General features: G+C 38.4%; 1 protein-coding gene across 1 annotated transcript in view; it reads right to left on the bottom strand.

The window, feature by feature from the left end:
• LOC148005886 (uncharacterized) overlaps nt 1-21,658 on the bottom strand; it is a 534,723-nt gene that overhangs the window by 121,233 nt on the left and 391,832 nt on the right. The window lies entirely within an intron of this gene.

Raw genomic sequence — 21,658 nt, 5'->3', positions numbered from 1 at the left:
CACAGTGATGCAACATTGCACAGGCTGCTGCTGCAATGGCCTTGGCTGCATGTGCTCACCATGGGGCAATCCAGACTGAGGAAAGCATGAGGGGGTTGCGGGAGGGGAGGCCTGGGTTGTACTCCAGCTGGCTGAGGTTGCAAGGCCTGCACAGCTGTCTCCAGGGAGGAAAGAGTTTGAAAAGGCATCTCCAGGCTAAGAAATAACTTGAGGTGGGAAACTTGACAACTCTTTAAAAGGAAGTTACCACAGCTATATATTCTAAGCTTTTACTCTGGTCCCTGTACCTTCTTAATGGTTTCCCAGTTGCTTTTAATGTCAAACCTGGAATTCAGCATCTATTTCATTAGTTTCTCTTAATGAGCGCCTACTGACTACCCCGACATTTTAAGGTACTTTCTATATGTTCCTTTTTAATCCCTGAAGACAGTCAATAAACAACAAAAGTCAAGTGGGTGAGCGTCTAGGTATCTCTTCTCAGGCATTAAAAATTGCCATAATCAATTGTCCTTTTCTGGAATGTTCTAGAGTGATTTCAGTTAGACATTTATTCACTTTGGCCATATCTCCTTAGCATTTATAGCATACAATTTAATTACACTAATAAGAACCAAAATATGAAATTCCTTGGGAATATTTAAAGTTAATCACAAACTGGTTTTTTTCTCTGAACATTTTCTCATTATGGAATCCTCAGGTGCCCGGGATTTAAAAGATGCCTATAAATCTAAGGCACCATTTACTGTGAGTATGAAATGTAATACAAAGGTATTAAACACTATCTTCATAAATGGTTATCAGGGTATTTATGTACAAATACTTCTTATTAACCTCAACCAAAGAAAAAAGTTTTAAATCACATTAAAATAAAGTAGCTGATATTTGTAGACAACCATGATATTCCTAACTCTGGTACCAGAGTGCTATGAGCTAGGGCCTCAAATACTTCACTGCTTCTTGGCAAAGGCAAGAACACAAAGAACAAAGGGACACATATCTAAACACGGAAAGTGGAGAGTGAAAGGCTCCTAACTTCCTGCACCCCAAAGGCCTAAGGAATATGGTATATTTTCACAATAAGAGGGGCGAATCCTCTGAACAGCTGGGTCTTGATGTCATAGGTGGGAATGGTGGACAGTATGCTCTTGTCTTAGGATGTCATGTCGATTGTGATGGAACTGTCAATTGAGAAGGTTAAATTGTGACCACAGAGCTGCCCGCCAGGGTGGGTTCACTCTCCCTGTCCCCAAGCTACACCCTTTCCCCTCACCCCTGTCCTGTTCCCCCATCCCCAAGGGGGTTTGGAGAATTGCTAGGGTGAGTCAGGAAGAAAGGAGGGGCTGCACAACAGACCTATAGGCAGCATCTAATGAAATGGGAAATCAGTGGAAACCCAAAGGCAGTGAAGCTTGAGCTGTAATGCCGAGGACTATAATTCTTCCACACCTTTCTCTGATAAATACTATCAAGGCTTGATATGAATAATTTTGGAATTCAGGAGATTTGTTGATATCATGCAGTATGAATTATGAAAGCAGATTAAATTTAAAAAAATTTTAATAAAAATAATGTGTGCACGGTGTTTAAAGAAAGCCAAAAAGTAATAAATAAATGGGAAACAAAACAACAGACTCTAGGATAATTTCTTCTACCATTCACCTTACCACAAAATGGAAACCCATTTCCTACTCTTTTGTAAGCATTTTATTTCCAACAGCTGCATCGTCACTGTAATCTCTGGATAATCAAATTTTAATAATATCTAGTGGTTTCTAGTTGTATTAGATAAGGATCTTAGGTGTTTGCATTTGTATCTCATGATTTTAATAAGCTGTATTTCATGAGTCCTACCATTGTATTGTATTTAAATATTTTGACATTTGTAACATTAGTAAACATTTTTGATTCATTGGTTGATCTGCATTTTGTTTCTTTTTCATCTCGTCTTTGGGTGTTCTCAGGCAGCCTAGCCACATATCCCTGGCTGACTTTGGTCTCTTAATCCTTCTGCCTCTGCCTCCCAAAGTGGTAGGGTTGTAGAAGTGTACCACCACTCCAAGCTTTGATAAGCATTGGTCATGAATATTTTCATATATATTTTTAAAATGTCTTGCCAATCCATTCAGCAGAATAATAGCATTGGGTTTTCCCCTAGGGCCCAGGATGCTAGCTACAGGTTTTTGTTCTTGAGGGATTGAAATGACTCCCAAGACTGTTGCTATACCTTAGAGAAGAGACTCTTTCAACCTAAACCAGAGAAGCTTTTTTCTTTCAGTAACTGAAAATTAAGACAGAGACCTTCAAGTGTACAACATGCAAGAATAAAAGACTGTAGGAAGCATGCCCACAAATGGGACATTCATCTAACACCCATCACCCCAAGACACGGCGACCTTTGTGAAAAGGTGGTAAAAGCCTAAGTGGTTAACATCACAGAAACAGCGTTTTCCAGACACAACAGTGCAGATGCACATATGAGCTCATAGTTATCCTGACAGCTTGTACAGATGTGTGCAAGTTCTGGCCAGAGAAAGTCCTAGCATGGAGGTGGAAAGGTAGATACTTTGGTATCTACTCAATTGTAACTGAGGCATTATTGACATTTTGATAGATGCTGGGAGGGGAGACATAGTTTACTATAATGATGTGGTGACCCCTGGTAAGTTGACCACATACCAGGGCAAGCCCCACTGCCAAGAATAGCTGGACAAAACAAACTGGACTCAATGAGGAAAGAAAAAGGTTTGAAAAAGAGTAATCTCAATATTGGATGGGGAGAGAGGGGAGCTTGGGAATGGTGGTAATGGGAAAGTTGGGGGAGGGAGGTAAAATATTCAAATACTTGAAAAGGTCATTAAGAAATGAAAATTAAATGCTTTTTAAAACCTGTATTTAAAATATTGACACATCTTAAGAGTTATTGTTGATCTGGGTTGATAAGAAGCTTTCACTAATTTTTTTTACTATTGTGACTATATACATACATATATTCACACTAACAGCTTACTTATGAACCATTTTCACTCAGAAATTTGAGAACTTTTCCCTGCCTTCTTGTCAGTCACATTGCCACTCTCTGACATAATTCGGATGCACAAGTCTCCCTCTGCAATATTTCAGAGTTTTCAGCCTGGACTTGCTCCTATGCATAAGTCCTCAATTATGGTTACCCTTTGATTCTTATTCTTCTGGCTCTGGGTCCTTGGCCCTGCTTTGTAGCATCTTGTCACCTAGCACATGGGATTTTCTCACACCCAGGGCTTGCCCATCACCTATGTCTGGCAGTCTTGACTTTGCATCAATTTCAATGCAACTGAAAGCAACAGGCATACACTACTGAATATGCCCCTATCTTCTGACTTGCCTTTTCCCAGAGGAGCTATGGCATGATTGAGAAGCAAGCCAGGTCTCTGGGCTCATTCCCTGGGCTCTGTCCCTGGGATCCCTCATCTCATCTATGGCATGTGGAACTTCCTGAGTTTTATGCAAAGCATTAATGAAGACAATGCCTTTGCTCACTATATTAATTAGCCTTTGGTTGCTGTGGCAAACCATATGACATAAACAAGCAAAGAAAGAAAGGGCTTATTTTGGCCCATGGATTCCATTAATGCTTGTTAGATCCATGGCTTTGGATCTGAGACAAGGCAGGATATCATGGTGGAGTAGTGCATGGTCAAAGTGACTTACCTCACGGTGGACAGGAAAAAGAAACACAGAAAGAAATGTGGCTTAGTAGAAGAGGCAATTATTTCTGGTGTCTAGCACTGATGCTTACTAGTGATTATAGAGCTAAGAAAATTACTTCAAGTCTTACTTCTTTGTTGTTTTATTAAATAAGACTTCCAAGGATTTTTACTTAATGGGTCGTTTTGAAGAACACGATTAATTATATTTATACCTAGTAAGTATAACACACACACACACACACACACACACACACACACACACACACACACACTCTTTATTCAATTCTTTAAGGCCAGTTAATATGCCTCTGAGTCAAAGATCATTGCCTTATAAATTATGGGTTCCGTTACTAGATTCAGGACAGCACTGCACCTCGGAGACTTTAGTTAAGTACTTATTTGCCCACTGATTTTTGTTTTCTAGTATCTCATTCAATTAAGATACTACTATATTAGTCTATACTACTCACAGGCAATAAATGTATTTTTATTTGACAGCACACCGATCTTTGGCATTCCATACACTAAGTCCCCTTTCTTGCCTGAGATTGCCTCTCTCTGCCCTCATTTCAGTGGTGACCCTCAGGTTTTTACCTTTCCAAGTCACCTCTTCATACCAAGTTGTTAATTCTCACCTCTCCCAACTGGGAATCTATCCCAGTGTAGGGAGTTTCTGGCCACTTGTAGCAGATTCCAAATGAGAAACAATGGGTTGGCTGGATGGAGACTAATTCAAACCTGCAGGTCTGTTTTTATGATGCTACTTTATCATTCTCTGCTAAGAAAAAAGGTAACATAGGAAGTGGGGTTGAATGATAAATACTGCCAATAAAACAATAGCACCAAGTCCCCTGCTCCAAAAGGATACCAAATGATCCCCGAAAGACTTCTGCTGAGGTTCAAAGAGTTCTCCTTTCTGAAATACTAGGTACAGTCTTTTTAAAACAGGTTAAATAGAGCCCAAGAGATAGTAAGTCATTTAAACACTTCTCTCCCTTTCCCTCCAGTTAAGAGGAGCCAACTTAATATATTTTTCTTCCAATTGAGCCCAGGGGACAATATTCACTACTGGGGGGCTATAAAAGGTATTTAGGCATCTAACCAGCAGTGAAAGACAGATGGCAGGTTCCTGGGCCATCGCAGGCTCATCTGAAGGATGCATATTAAACCCCTGCCCCTTTACAGAGCCTTTAATTTTCATGTGGCAACTTACAGTTCCTGATGCCTTGGGGCTAGTTATAAGTAGTTCAAGTCTGAGATTACACATCTGATATTTATAAAAACACAAATACTTCAGGCAGGAAATGACAAATCTCTGGTAAGCTATTTTCAGGTCTTTAAAAAAAAGGAACAAAAAGAAAAGGAAAAGAAAAAGTTGGTGATGAACTAACCATAGAGAGGAAGATGATGTTGCCCTGCTGCATATTGAAACCAGCCCCTTCTAACAAAAATGCCAAAATCCATTATCTACACAATTTAATACTGGGCAGTAAGTCCCTGTCGATCACCAGTAACCTGTAGTAATCTGCCAGAAATCACACAGCACCATGCAGGACGGGACGTGAGATAATACGGGCTGATTTAATTAGACTCCAAGTTGCCGGAAAATCGTGACTCCTTAAATCCAACTTCTCTATTTTCCAATGAGTTGCAGTTGGAAAATATGACCTCAGGTGATAACATTTCCTTAACTTTTATGTATCTCCTTTATTGCATCCGAGGAGCCTGCCGGAGATGAGGGTGGTGACCAGTGGCAGTCTTGATATGTTTTCTTTTAAAAAGTACTCAGCTTCAGCATTCGCCAGAAAGCATTCTTTAAACCTCCAAGAGACAAAGTCCCCAGTGTGATCCTGACTCTTTGGCTTGAAAGATTTAGAATCATACTCATTGCCTGGAAGGAAACTAAGAGGACAAAAATGAGAGTGGGAAGTGGTCCCCTCATCAGGAATGGCCTGCTGTAAAGTAGTCAACCTTGGCCTTGGCTCTACAGACTGTTCAGAACCAACCATTTTAGCAATGCAGTTTAAGTTGGTAAAATGTATGACTAAGAATCAGAATTCACTGAACTATTAGATTTTTGGGAAAAGAATCTATTAGGACTGAGGTTCAGTGGGTGAAAGACTTGCTGCTCAGACAAGACACAAACCCTGAAGTTCAGATCCCAGAACCAAGCCAAAGCTTAATTTGAAGATTCCAAACATATAGCATAGTTGAAAAAAATACACTGTTACATTATAGTCTTTCTTTTCTTTATGTCATATTAACTTCACTAATATGACAATGTAGATTTCTAAGAATTACTAATTTTACGTAACTTTTCCACATGACAGTCAGCTTTCAAATCATTTAACATGGATTCTGCCGTGTAACAGTTATCACATGCAAAGGAAGTTAAATGAATTCTCGAATGCAATATTTCAGGCAGCAGATAAAATTCTCCCTGATTGCTACCTAAATACTTGGTTTTTTTGTTTTGTTTCATTTACAATCACTTGTTTATCGGACCTGGAATTGAACAGAGTTACAACGTCTTGCCTTTGGCTACAATAGTCTAATCCAGAATAGACCCTATCCCTAGAGCTGTGTGATTGTCACTTAGCAATTTTGACTTTTTTTCGAGAATTTGTCTGATTATTTCCTTAAAATATCATGTAATTTGTTCTTTTATTTCCTAAGTCTTCTATCAAATTTTGTCTAGAGACCCAAGAAAAGGCAAACATTTTTAGCTAGTTTACTTCATAGGCACTTTATCATGTCATTGCCAGGAGACACTGAATTCTAGGTTGGTCCATTGTCTGTGTAGTTTGGTCAGGTAAGATGCAAACCTCTCCACAATAAAGTATAGTTGCTACTTTTGTTTAATACCATTTTTTAAAAAATATCAGATAATATTAAGATACAATTTATAAGTCATGGTAGACTCAGTTAGCATAGGGATTTTTAACCTAGGAGCTATGCGTGTTTTTGGACCATGAACCTAAACTTTCAAACCGTATGCAAAATGTGATGTGCAGACATATTCCAGGCAAAAAGGAAATCCATGCAATTTCAAACAGGATGAAGACTATAATGTGATTAAGAGAATTGCAGGTGAAAGCCTTCGTTCTTGAGTTCTGCTTTACCGCCATCAATTTTACCTTCTTTTACCCAGTAATTTAGTGCCTCCTACAGTGTGACTTTTCAATGATAGACTGACCTTTACTTTCTTTGCCCCGAATGAATCATGGCTTGGGGAAGGCAAAGTTCTGTGACCATTGTAACCATGATGCATAGGACAGCAAAGATGATACTTTGGAAATACATTAGCAAAACTTTATTGAGATAGCATTGTGACACATGTCCCACAAGGAGGAATTAGAAAGGGGTGGATGTGAACGAATGAGAGGCAGACAGAGGAAAGGCCATCCATCATGAGTTAAGCTGGTACTGGTATTAATAAGAGGAAGACAGAAATAAAGAGAAGGGTAAGGGAAGAGAGTAAAACAGACGAGAATGAAGGGTCTGTCTCTTATAGGCAATGGAGTGTGAGTATGACAGGCCTTCCTTCCCCCACCCTGCCACCTGTGGGATGCCATAAAGCACGTGCTTATTTAGCTTTCTCCTGCCACTGCTCTTCATTGAGCTGGATTATGTGACTTCGTTTGGCAAAGTTCTGTACCATGAAGGATTTGGGAATATGAGCCATACCCAGGGGTCCCTACTCTCTCCAGAGGTGATGGATAGAGAATGCGGTGGGAGGGACACTGGGGTGGGGGGACTGACCACCACGGGGGCTGGCAGTGTTTGGGATGTAAATAAATGAATTAAAAACATCGAATTGCTCTCAATAAAATTGCCACAGCTTCGGTCTTACTGTGGCCTCTCCAAAAGAAAAAGAAAAAAGAAGAAAAAAAAAAAAAAAAGAAGGCACAGTGCACAGCCTGTCCCCCAACCCCTGAATCCTGCTGTCCCTTCTAGGGAGCCTATGGTAGCCTTCTCCCTTCCCAAGAAGTTCATCCTTCCAATGTTACAACCACTAGATTATGAGGCAGAAACGTCACTACTTTGTGTGCAAATTTGGAAAGAGGTGACAGTGCTGGGCAGACGAATCAGACCACGGGAGCCGACCCTGAACGGATACAGTTCCGCTGCTTCCCAGGTTTGGCCGTTAGAGCGTGAGCAGGATTGCGGCTCCCCTTGCTCTCTGTGGCTAAGCATCACTGATGCTATTTTTAGCACAGGGAATAAGAGAATACAATAAGCATATGCAGGGGAAACCATTCGATGGGGGAATTTTCCTTTCCTCATGTTTCCAATCTGAGAGGAAACCTGCAAGATCCAAGTTTATAAACATCCCCCTGGCGAAGCACCCTACTTTGGTAATAAACTGGATTCCATTTGAACTTTGAGGAAACCACTCCACATTAACGTGGGATTCGGATGGCTTTGGCATGAAATTTCAGGTTGGCAATTTCAGGTATTTTGCTCATTTTGGCTCATTTATCCCCAATAATGCCTCTGTGTTTTATAATGAAAATCTCAGCACAAGAACACTCTATGTAAGCCCGCGCAGCTGGACGACAACTTAGATTCATGGTTTTTGAGTCTGGTAACTGATTTTTTCCTATTAGCTTCAAGGAAATATTTTCCCCATTATTTTGAGTTTAGTATACTTTAATGTGGCTATTACAATATGTCCCCCACTTCTACACCACCTTCCAACCTATTATGGGCTGGCCAGAAGCACCATATTCCTTATTTAGCACTCGCAAATCCTTCAGGTGTATGGTCCATAAGTAACACATGTAGCATCTACCACTAGGAAGCCCGGCATTCTGGAAGACGGCAATACACCTTGATAATAACTACTCAAAGAGAAGTTTATTTCTCTTCATCTATGCACAGGAACCCTCCCCATAATCCCAGAGACAGGAAGTAAGATCAAGTGGCATTTGAGGTTCTCAGTATCTTGTTTTCCACACAATTCTTAGTTTTCTTACTCCGTCACAGCCTAAGAAAAAGCGTGAGTTCAGCTTTTTCCTCTGAGCTGCAGAGTCCTTTCTGTGTGTTTATAGACATTTCCCTCTGAGCCGGTGCGTGAACCCTATTTGATATTAAGTAACCTCCCTAGACTGGACTGGCCCTGGCAATCTTACATGAAGAAGAGTCCCCAGCCGATTAAACTGAGTATTCAAGATATCCCAGTCTCCTTTATAAGTACATACTTATAAACTATAAGTATATACTCTCTGGGGTTAGTTAACATTAGTGTAGGTTTTATAGATTTGAATTTGCCTGTGTACCACCTGGGAGCCAAATTCAGACTACAACATGTTTGTTTGTTTGTTTATGAATAAAGTTTATGGAATTTAGGCACACTTTTTTTTGTTTTCATATTATCTGTGGCTACTTTCATATTATAATAGCAGCAGAGTTCAGTTGCAGGACAAAAAAAGCCTAAAATATTCTGGCATTTTACAGAAAGTCTGTTGACTCTCGTCAGCTGACCACCATTTCCCCTGCCTTTTAGGATATTTAATCCTAGTCACTTGACAGCTACAGCTGATCGAAACTCAATAATGTATTCATCCTCTAAGAATATGGGGGCACTGTATTGCCCCATCTTAACTCAAACATGTAATTCACATAGTAGAAACTAAGCAGCCTTAAAAGTATATGTGATAATATAGTTAGAATGATCTGCATAGATTCTAAACATGTAATTCTGTAAATTACTGCTATGAATTGAGACCTGATCCTAGTCTCTAAATGCATTTACATAGAGTAAGATGGTGAAGGCTAGTACTTACTCTTTTATCCTTTTGTAGACTGACTAAATAGGAAATATTGATTCTGGAGTCAGAAAAACCTGTATTCTATTCCAGACTCTGTAATTTTCTTTCATGTGACCTTTAGCCCATACCTTTCTTGGGTTCAGTTTCCTCATTCATCAAGGGAGTATCTTAGTTTTATTTAGCTTTCTATTACTAATCATTCAATATAAATAACTTATGGGTGGAAAGGTTTATCTTGGCTCACAATTATACGGGTTCCAGACCATGATGGATTAGACCATTGCTTTAGCCCTCCTGATGAAGATGCTTATTGCTATGGTAGCAAGATGTGTATTCGAGCCAATGTCTTACTTCATGCAGAAAGAGGAGGGGTGATGAGTGGGATTGTATCCCACAATCTCCTGTAAAATCACAATCCCAATACCCATAGGACCACAGCTTTAACTCATACAGCCCAGATAGCCATCACCTTCCAACCTATAATGGCCTCACATCCAATTGAACTTCTCAAGAAGACAGTAAGGAAGAGAGTAAGGAAGACAGATAGCACATTCTCTATGGAACTGGTGAGTGGAAATGTGTGATAAGAAAAGAGGCACTAGGGAGTGTTCTCTCTTCTTTTTTTCAGTTGCTTCTACTCACTATGGATGCCTCCAATTTCTTAATAACCACAAGTACAACCAAGGATCTACACATGGCCTTAGTGCTCATTAATAACCCTGATTATCATTAGATCACTTCCATTCCAGACGGTCATCTGGTCAAACCTCTCTTGACAATGTGCTGTGCACCTGTATGGCCAAGGAGTGGCAGGTGAGTGTTTAAATGAATAGTTCTTAGGAAGTTACCTGAATCTTCCTTAAAACTTCTCCTTCTCTGTCTATCCATCTCTCTTTTTCCTCGGTATCTTTCAACTGTTGTCTGTAAATCTTTTTTTTTCTGAAAAATTCAGACTCAAAAAAGCAATTTTATTCCATATAAATTAGAAACACATGATTTGTAATTTTACATAATCTTCAGGTTCGTTTAGTACACTCTTTCTCAAAGTAAGGAAACTGGGGACCACAAAGATTAAGGAACATATGCACAAACTCATAATGCCAGTCCATTAATTTCCATAAACTCTATCCTCACATAGTTAACATTCTTATCAATAGCATGTTGGTTTTATAACTTCTGATTCAGTTAGTAATCTGTATGTCTAATTTCTGCTAAATAATCTTGGAAGAAAGGCCAGGAAAAGGCTGTCAAGTAAGCTGGAAACCCTGGTTATAACTCTCACTTCACACATCATTCTTTTTAAGCCCTGAATCTTTTCAAAAGTTGACCATTTTTTCTTTTTTCTCCTCTTTCTTTGAAAATTCTTCTTTCTTTTCTTTTTCCTATAAGGTCTTTTAGACAAGGAAACTTGAAGAATGTCATATTATATATGCCTAAGGTAACTATAGAACATGGCCAACAATATGTAAAATATTAAAAAATCTCACTGAATTGCAAAGATGATCTTGTAGAGGATATAATATTTGAAAGTTGAGAATTTTAGACATGCTACACTAAAACGATAAAGAATAATAACAAAGTCTACAGCAGGTAGGCAAACAGAAACAGGTGTGGAAACATCATCTACCTCTGGAATTTCTCAGGATGGTTTGCCTAACTCTGAATTTTCTAGATAACCTACTTGCCTTTTACTACACAATGAACTGGGAATGATTCCACAATGACAGCCTTAATCTTTAATTTATGTATTCTCAATGTCTTGGTTTTAATGTGTGTCTTTGTGTTAACTTCCAGTATTGTTGACTGAATATTAATTTAAGGTTTCATTTTTACTTGTCTAGAATTTCCCCATCATGAGCCTCACTGGTTTTCTTTCAATGCCTGACATCCCTCCTGAAACTTGCCATTCCCTGTCTCCATACTTACTGGTGATGTCATACTTGGTTCCAATTATTTAAACTCTAGTCCTGGATATGTTTTAAAGTAGAAATCAATCTCAGCATGATACCAGAAGACAGATATAAAATCCTTTACAATTTAATTTGCTAACCTTAGCTTGTCATTAACTATATATACTTTAGGGTATAGCAAAAATTGAATACAATTAGAAAACCCATGGTTATTTTAATAGTCATATAATGTATCATAATCACACTAGTACTCTAACATGGCATCTTTGATAAAACCTTCTGATACTAGTGTACTATGAGAGCTAGTCCTCAGGGAGAGGCTTAGATCTGGGGAAATAATCAACACTCCTATCCATCTGTAAATTCTACAAATCACAACCACAAGCAGCCTTAGAAAATATCTTCAATGGTGCATTAGTGGCATTTTTATCTTGGGTGTAACCAACAGCTATCAAATTAAACCTAAGGTCTGATCAATAGGAAGGAAATCATAGCTGGTACTTAGCAAATTACCATGGTTGGAGAGTCATAGACCACAGAGGGAAATTAGGTGAGTGTGTGGTTCCTGGCCCAGAGGATACATGTAATATACAATTCCAACATCCAAGGCACTGGCAACATTGTGGAAGGAGATGTAGGAAGATTGTAAGAGCCAGAGGACTAGGACATTTGTTACTACATAGTGTCTTCCAGACATGACAATGTTGCACTCATAAATTCAACAAGACGGTTATCAAAACAAGACCTGCATAAGGAAATCACCAGTTAACATATCAATGTAGACAAAGGGGATTTCACAAGGTCCTACGCCATTAGATGAAAGTAACAGGCAAAAATAGCACGGGGCGGGGGGCGGGGGGGGAGAGAGAGAGAGAGAGAGAGAGAGAGAGAGAGAGAGAGAGAGAGAGAGAGAAAGAGAGAGAGAGAGATTAAGATTTAATTTTTTAAAGTCGAATAGAATTTATATATACAGATTTTTGCCTTCCATTTATCCGTCGTTGGTGGTCCCATTTCATTCTATAGAGAATAGAGCAGCAATAAACAAGGGTGCAATTATCTTTGTAGGAAAATAGATGTATAATATTTAGGTTACTTAATCTCAGAAAAATCCTGTGTATTCTTTGTGGGTCATTGCCTGTACCATATAGTACATATGTAAATAGATACACATCTCAGAATAGTAAGTATCCCATGTAGTAAGGAGCAGGAAAGGGTGACGAGGAAAGACAGAGTACAGGCAAAGAACAAAGAGTCATGAAAGAGGGTATAAAACTTGTGTTTCTAGTTTTGACTCTGTCATGGGCTTTTAATTTTTGTATTGGATAAGTGTAGGAGTGTGTAAGCAAAAATTGCATAGCTTCAGAATGACTGTATATGTTCATAGAGTTGAATATGTCCACATGTGATACTAACATCTGTTTTCTGGAGCTCTTTAAATTTTTAAAAAATTCATTATTTGACTTTATACATGTATATATTTTGATCATTCACACACACTCATAGTTATTGAATCCTAAATGGTCACATCCAATAACACATATAGATAAGAGAAACACTAAATGGGCTCAGTAGTGTGTGCTGAGTGTGTGTGTGTGTGTGTGTGTGTGTGTGTGTGTGTGTGTGTGTGTGTGTGTGCAGGTATATGTATATGTGCATGTTTAACAATAATCACATGCTCATAATAACTCATGGGTTCAAATAAATAAGAAAATATACTGAGTTTTTGAAAATAAAACAACAAAACAAAATGTTTGGAATGGAGCAGAAGCAACACACATTGGGAAATCTAGAATTTTAAAAGCTCATGCTAGAGAAAAGAAGCTCCTGTCGTCATAAAGTGAATTCCAGTAGAACAAAGTAAGGATTGACACACAAGTCTCTCTGATTGTTCACCTCTGTTGACTCAAGGTAAACTTGGCAACAAAACTCGAAAAGTTTACAATGCCATCAAACAATTAGAATGCTTAAGACAAATTGAGGAAATGGTACACATGATTAATGAATTTTAAAAACCACCACTATATCTACGAAAGAAAGCTGAAGCAGGGAAATAATATTTTTTCATAGATGCTAAAAATCAGTACAGTCCAATGCAATGATTGAAAAGCCTCATCACATATACTTTGATGTTCCAATAAAATGTTTGAGGGCTTTCTCTCTCTTTTGAAAGAAAGCAATGATGACTCTAAAATTTGATGGAGAACCTGACTTCAAGGCTGCACCAGTGCCAGGTTGGGGCCATACCTCTAGGTTACAGACAAGTAAAGATAGATTCACACTCCAAAACTCAGCTTCAGTATGTCACCCACGGACCCTGCCCCTAGGCACCCTCATATCTAAATTCTCACAGACTCATATGGATAAACAATATACAATTCATTTTTTATCATTAAATGGCTTTAGCTTTTTTTTTTTTGACGAGATACCTGAAAGCAAATGAAGAGAATTCATTCCATCCAAATGATTACTCAAAGAGCTAAGGGTGGCAAAGTTGTCTATGCCATATAAAATAAAATACATGTCAAGTAAAAAGCATACAAAAAGGAAAATAAAGGGTCATTAAATAACGATAAAGGAAACACTTTATCAGGAGGATATGCTGATGATACTTATATATCTACCCACTTCTGGGAAAAAATATATATATATACTTAAAACAAACACAGCCAGGTTGTAAGATGGGACAAATGACAGTAAGGTTTGACAGAGAGCTTGGATACTTGACCTTCGACATCTGAAAGTACATTAGGCAAAAACTTAACTATCAGCAGACTTGAATAACGCTCTAGCTTTAAGACACCTAGAGAACATAAATAGAACATTCCATCAAGTAAGAGAGAACTCATTCTTTTCAAGGCTACAATGGATTGGGATTCTCCCCAGGATAGATCATAGATTTAGCCATTAAAAATAATTTGAACAAATTTAAAGGAATTGGCATCATCTTGTTTTTGGTCTAACCACAATGAAAGGAGACCAGAAAAATTTAAGAAGAAAAATCTTGGAAACACAAAAACATGTGGAAATTAAACAAGATACTTCTAGAGAGCCAATGAGTTATTTAAGGAATTGAAAGTCTCAAAATAAGCATGCATAGAGGAAACGATGGTAGGGATTCCAAAGCTCATTCAATAATCTGAAGATGAGCAAGCTTTTCCAAACTCATTTTAAATGTTCAGAATTACCCTGATATAAAAATTTACCCCCATATTAAAAAAATTAGCCTGGTAAGCTTGAAGAACATAAATGAAAATGCTCCACAGAATCCTGCCATAGAGATTTACTAATGAGTTAAAAGGACCATGTGCTATGAGAAAGAGGATCATAGAAGCTGGGGAGATGGCACAGGTGGTAAAGTATAATACTTCACATGCAAGCTCGAGTCTGAATCCCTAGCACCAACATCATATGCTAAGCGTGGAATGTGCTGTATTCCCAGTGCTTGGAAAGTAATGACTGGAGAGTCCCCAGTCTTGCTGGTTTACTCTCCTAGCTGAGTTTGTGAGCTCTAAGGTCAGTGAGAGACCTGCTACAATATAAGGGAGAGACACTAGACTTCTTTTGGTTTCTACATGTTTGCATACATAGATACATGGATGCATAAGCACACATACAGAAACATATACATAAGTTCCTCATGTGTACATTTGTAAGAGGGAGCATAGTCCATAAGACAAAAGAAGGTATAAATATAGGAAAATCAATAAAAGTGACACATGCTGTTAACATATGAATATTTAAAATCATGTGAAACATATAAGAGCAGAGGGACAAGTCTCTCCCATGGGCCAAACATAGCCCACACAGTAATTCTAATATTACTCATGAGCAAAATCATTTTTATATTTAAAAATCATGAGTAGCTCAAGAAATATTTGACATGATTCTTCTTTTATGTTAAAAAATCTTAACAACTTAAGTTTAGAAAGAATGTATCTTAATATAATAAAGACCATGTACTTGCAAGAAGGATATCTTGTAAGTAGTTCATATCCCACATGTGTGAGTAATGAAATTCCTTAACACAAGAGGATGACAAATAAAGTCGGACACCAGGAGCAGGTTACTTCCTTTGGAGTTGTAGCTCAGTGAGGTCCATAGATCTCCAAATGTAGGCTATTGCCAATGCTCTTGGTTAGCCTTCCAAATTTGACGGGAAGACGCTATTGCTGAAGACTCTACAACCTTCAGTCACAGAAATCATGGAGAAATCAAGTTGGTACTTACCTCGATGCTTCCTTACAGCCTAGCTTTTATAGTGCTGGAAGATGCTACATGTACTAATAGAGGAAGAAAATAGTCATCAGTTTTACCCAGTTGTGAAACCTGCAAGTCACAATAATCTGTCCTGGAAATAGTGGCATGAATATCATGTGAGTAAAGAGTTACTTTATCCCTATTTACTTATTTATTTATTTACTCATTCATTCATTCATTCATTTACTATACATCCCAGTCCCTGCCTCCATTCCAGTCTCCCCCTCATTTGATTGGATTTATAGCCTACTCTACAAGATGGAGCCCATAACTGTCACCATTTTCAGTGTTGAGAACCTGTGGTTCTCACAGATAGGTGATAGGCTCTAGAGGAGAATATACAATGACCATTCTGCTAAATGGACATAATATTGAACCCATTCCTAACGAGTAATTGTTATACTCATAGATTAGTTCATATTTCAAGTCTTATCAGAGAAGCTTTGCTCTACACTGAATAGTAATTAACACAAAGACCCACAACTTGTAAACGTGTGGATAATAAGAGACTGAGGGTTGCTTAGCCATAAATGTGACATCTACATCACTCCTCCTCCTCCTCTGGCTCAGGGATCTTTGCCAAAGAAGGAAGAAAAGGATTGTAAGAGCTAGCATGGTGGATGAGTACAAGGAAACAATATTTTCTAGACCTACCTGGGCAGTTGCACATACAAACTCAAACCATCATGCTGAAACCTACAGAAGTTCAAGCCAAGAGTTCATGGACAGCACAAATAGCTTGTTTTGTTTTAAAAAGAAAACGCAAAGTTGGGTAGGTATGGAGTTGATAGAGGATCTGGAAAGGGATCAAAATCCACTAGGTGAAATTTTTAGACCAACAAAACAAAAAAATAGAAAAACAATTAGTAATAGCAAAACACCAAATAATCTAATTTTAAACATAGGTAAATAGCCCAAGTACTCACTTCACAAAAGAAGATAAGCAAGTAACCATTAGCTATATGAAAATATGTTCAATATTACTGGTCACCAAAAAGTCAGATTTTAAAGAGCAATGACTTGTCATCTGATACCTGTTATGATGGCTACAATCAAAGAAAACAAAAGCTAAGAAATGCTGACTAGGTCAACGGAAGCTATGCATACTTTTGGGAGAAATGTGAAAAGTACAGTCATTATGGAAAGCAATATGAAGTTCCCTTTAAAATTTAAAATTGAACTACCCTATGATCCAGCAAGTCTGTGTCTGGGTTTATGTCCAAAGAATACAAAATAATGAAAAGATGTCTGCACTTACATTTGCAAGCATCATTCCCCAGAGCCAAGAGGTTGAAGAAACTCAAAGGCCCATCGATCTGTGTATTATGTATACATAGAATATTCAGTCGTTTAAATAAATAAATCTTGTCTTAGTATAGATAAACCTGGAGAACATTATGCTAAGACGAAGGCTTACAGAGACAAATACCGTGTTTCTCATTTACATGTGGAACACTAAAAAAAACTAAACTTGGAAGCAGAACAGAGTAGTGTTACTAAGGGTGAAGAGAATGGAGCATAATCTGTAGATTATGTTTTGTAGGTCTTTTACACAGGATGGTCACTGAAGTTAATATGATTGCATAGAGAATAAGTCTGAAGTGCTTTTATTATAAAAGTGTTAAGTATGTAAGGCAATGGATGTGTTAATTAGCTCGATTTAATTACTTGACAATGTATACATTCAGGTACCCCAGGAATCCATAGGAGGTTAGCTCTAGGGCACCCTTAGATTCCAAGACTGGAGAATGTGACTTACTATAAAATACCATACTATTTGTATCATAACCTCTGTACTGTATGCATCATCCTGAATTACTGTAATACCTAACACAATATAAGTAGTGCATAAAAGCTCGATGAATTATTTGGGGAATAATGACAAAAACTACATTGTGCACATTCAATATAGGTACAACTTTTAGAATATATTTTGATTATTATTATTGATTAATATGGGAAACTGAATGAGTATAAATGAAAACATCACATTGTATATCAAAATACATGTGTACATGTGTATTTGTTCATGGGGGTGCACATGCTTGTGTGTGTGTATGTGTGCATATGGAGGCCACAGGTCAACTTCAGGTGTTATTTTTCTGGTGGACTAGGCTGGCTGGCCAGTGAACCCAAGGGATCTTCCTGTCTCTGAGTCCCAAATACTGGGATTATTAGCACACAGTGCACAACAACTGATTATTTTATGTAGGTTCTAGGGAACAGAATCAGGCCCTGCCTCATGGTTCTACAGCACTATACTGATTGAGATATATGTCCTATGCTATATTCTCATTCTTGTAAAATAAAATTGACATGGGAAGTCAGAAGGTTAAAATAAGTTCTAAGAAAGTAGAGCTGATGAAATAAACCCTAACTGATCTGAAGAACTATTAGTATGCTACTATACTCTAGTTTAAAGAACAAGGGTTATTTCACCTTTCTTGGCAGTTTAATAATATTCTATTGCATAAATGTACCACATTTTCACTTGTATTCATCAGTTAATGGACATTATGACAGTTTCTTGGCTATTATGAAGCAGTATATATGCATGGATACATATATGCTGTACAACTTAGGTACAACTTAGGGAGATGTAGAGTCCTTTGGGTACACGTCCAATAGGGGCATAACTGTATTGTATGATACATTTCTAACATTTTTGAGGAACATCCACACTGATTTGCATAATGATTGCATAAGTTTTCACTCCTACCAACCGCCAGTAAGTCTTCCCCTTCCCCTTTCCCCAACGTCTACAACAGCATCTGCTGTCATAGGGGTTCGATCTTGGCCATTTTGACTAGGGTAAGATGAAGTCTCAAAGTCCTTTCAATTTGCATTTCTCTAATGATGAAAGATGTTGAACATTTTTCAAAAATGTTTCTGAGCCATTTGTAGCTCATCTTTTGAGAACTCTGTATACTCCCATGCTGTATTTTTAAATTGGGTTGTTTGTTTTTTTGATGTTCAGTTTTTTTGAACTGCTTGCATATTCTAGACACTAATATCAGCCTGATACATTTCTGGGAAAGTTTTTTCTCTCTTCTCTAGGCTGCCTATTTGTAGTTGATATGCAGGTGAGGGCGAGCACAAGATGAGGCAAGGACTGTGATTGAGCAGTGAAAAAGTAAGGCAGAGACAGAGTTTTTGTAAGGCAGGAGAGAGGAAAAGAAAGGAGAAGAAGCAAGATAGAGGAGGAGAAAGACAACCCAGATCCACGTGGCCTTAAATGGCCCCAGGTAGTTATGAATATTTTGTAAGGGATGAGAATTTTATAAGACAATTTATTTTATCTTGGTGGGCAGTTTATATCATTATTAATTAAGGTTGTGAATTTATTGTGTGGATGTTTTGTGGGATGAGAATGTAAGATATAAATCTGATTGCTAACTTAAACAAGTTTATTGAGTTTTGCTTTTAATGGGTAACCGGGAGTTGTGACTATAACCACGGGGGGTGGATGCTGGGAATGTGAGCAGAGTCCACAGCAAGAGAGTTACAAGAAGGCAGCTGCTGCCAGGCTCAGACAGTAGCTGGCTGCAGTATGGGATGGAGATTGGGAGCTTAGTGGGTGAGACACTTTGCTGACTGAGATGAAAACACCCCACAGATGCCATGTGGCCCACCAGAGCCAGCACTAGTGCGGAATGGTAGAAATACTTTTATTATTTTTTACTGCAACACCTGTTTACTTAAATAATACTGTTCTCTGTTTAATAGAAAATTTTTAGTTTCATGTGATCTCATTTGTTCGTTATCGGTCTTAGTGCCTACATTAATACTCAGGTCTTGTTTAGAAAGTCCATTCTTGTATATTTTCCTTCTCTTTACTATTGGAATCAGGGCAGAATATGACACGATCCTTGGTCCTTGATCTACTTGCAGTTGAGTTTTGTGCAATATGAGTGGTAAGAATCTAGGTTTATTCTTACACATGCAGCTACCCAATTAGACCGGCACTCATATTTTTACCTCTCTGTGCTTTTTTTTTTAAAGTATTGATTCTCTTTGAATTTCACATTATATACCCCAATCCTACTCATTTCCCCATCCCTCCATATCTGTCCTCTACCCTTGTAAATTCTTCCACAAAAGAAGAAAATCAATCATGTTGTGGAAGCTGTAATGTGTCACACTATGTTCCCACAGTGTACCCTTTTGTCCACATTTCTTACAAATGTTCAATGTAGGCATTGGTCTGGTTTGAGACCTCTGAATTCTGCTACACTGTCAACACTGGATCCTCACCGAGATTCCCCTGGGATATCCTACTGTTGCCCTGGGTCACAAAAATCCTGCAGTTTGGATCTTAAGGACCAGACCCTCCACATGCTCCAACACTTTACAGATGGAGTAGCTATTGGGGTGGAGCAACTCAAAGCTCTGGATCTGGGGCCTGGGTGGTAGTTGAGTTGGACAGGCTGTACCCATTTTTCCTGTACCCAGTTTTCCTGTACCCATGCCACTAGGGTGTGTTCTTCAGCTACTACCCTGGCCAGCTCACCCAATACCGCAGCCACAAGGGGCAAAGTCATCTCTCCTACTCTCCTGCTCCCAGGCTGGCTCACCTGTGCTCCTGTCAGCAGGGCCAGTCCTATTGTGCTGTGTGGTTGAGGTGCAGTCCTGCTTCCTGAGTGCCACAGCTAGTGAAGGGCAGGGAAAGCTCTCCTGTTCTCAGGACCTCTGGGCTCTCTCTCCTGTGTGCCATAGGTGACAAGGAGTGGAGGAAAAAGAGCTGACAAGTAATGGGCCAGCTCACCCTCAGGAATGGCTCACCTACAACCCCTGAACCAGCACCAATTTTTAAGATGTTATTTTCTTCCTTCAGTATATTTTCACCTTCTTGTCAAAAATCAAGTCACCATGGATGTGCAGATTTATATCTGGATTCTTAATTCTAGTCCATTGGCTGAAGTATCTGTTTATTTTGTCAGTATTATAGTGTCTTTATTACTATAACTCTGTAGAATAACTTAAAATCAGGAACAGTGATACCTCTAAAAGTTCTTTTGTTGTTCATGATTGTTTTCTGTATTTTGTATGAATGTGTGTGTGTGTGTGTGTGTGTGTGTGTGTGTGTGCGTGTGCTTCCAAGTGAAATTTAAGATTAAAATTTCAATTCCTGTGAAGAACCGTATTAGAATTTTGATGGAGATTATATCAAATCTGAAAATTACTTTTGGTAGCATAGCCATTTTCACTATATTAACCCTACCAACCCCCCAAGTCTTTCTATTATTCAATCATTTTAAAAAATGAAATTATGAAATTTGTACCCAAATTAATGAAGCTGGAAACAATCATCCCAAGTGAAGTAACCCAGACCCAGAAAGACAAATACCACATGTTTTAAATGGAAAGAGACGTTAGCTTTGAACTTTAACATATGTGTATTTAATTGGAATACCTATTGAGAATAGGACACGATGAAGGGGCGGTGGGGAAGGAAAGGCTCTTTCAAAGAAGAGTATACAGAAAAAAATGATGTAAAGAAAGCAAGGGGAAATAGAACAGGATTAAGTGGGATGGGGTTAGGAAGAAAAGACAAAGGGATTATGGAGAGAGATGACAAACACTAAAATCCCCTTTTAAAAGATATTTACAAACATTCAACTGTAGAAAGTTCCTGAGATATATATACAGATAAATCCATATACATTCATAAAAATTAGTGTAAATGGGTTATCACTTAAGAGGAGAACCAAACTAGATATGACCTCCTGACAAATAGACACCCTAGTACCAGGCATGAGTGATCACTCTTTGAGTTATTGGCCTTTGGGGTCCCATAGACCTGAAAACATTACAGGCATTATAATTGTTCCTGGTTACCCCGCAGAACTTGACTGTAAGACTGCATTGCTAAGACACGGCATGCTTCAGTCCTAAGACATAAAGAAGTAAAATGGAGCTAACATGGAGAAAAGTAATCATCAATCATATCTAGCTGTGGAGAAAAGGAATCATCAATCATATCCAACTGTGAACCCTGTGAGCTACCTTTATGACTGGTCTGATGAGA

The sequence above is a fragment of the Rattus norvegicus genome, chromosome 5 (assembly GCF_021556685.1).
Source record: "Rattus norvegicus strain SHRSP/BbbUtx chromosome 5, alternate assembly SHRSP_T2T, whole genome shotgun sequence".
Taxonomy (NCBI): Eukaryota; Metazoa; Chordata; class Mammalia; order Rodentia; family Muridae; genus Rattus; species Rattus norvegicus.
Note: the sequence above shows the minus strand (reverse complement) of the source record. Positions and strands in the feature narration are given on the sequence as shown.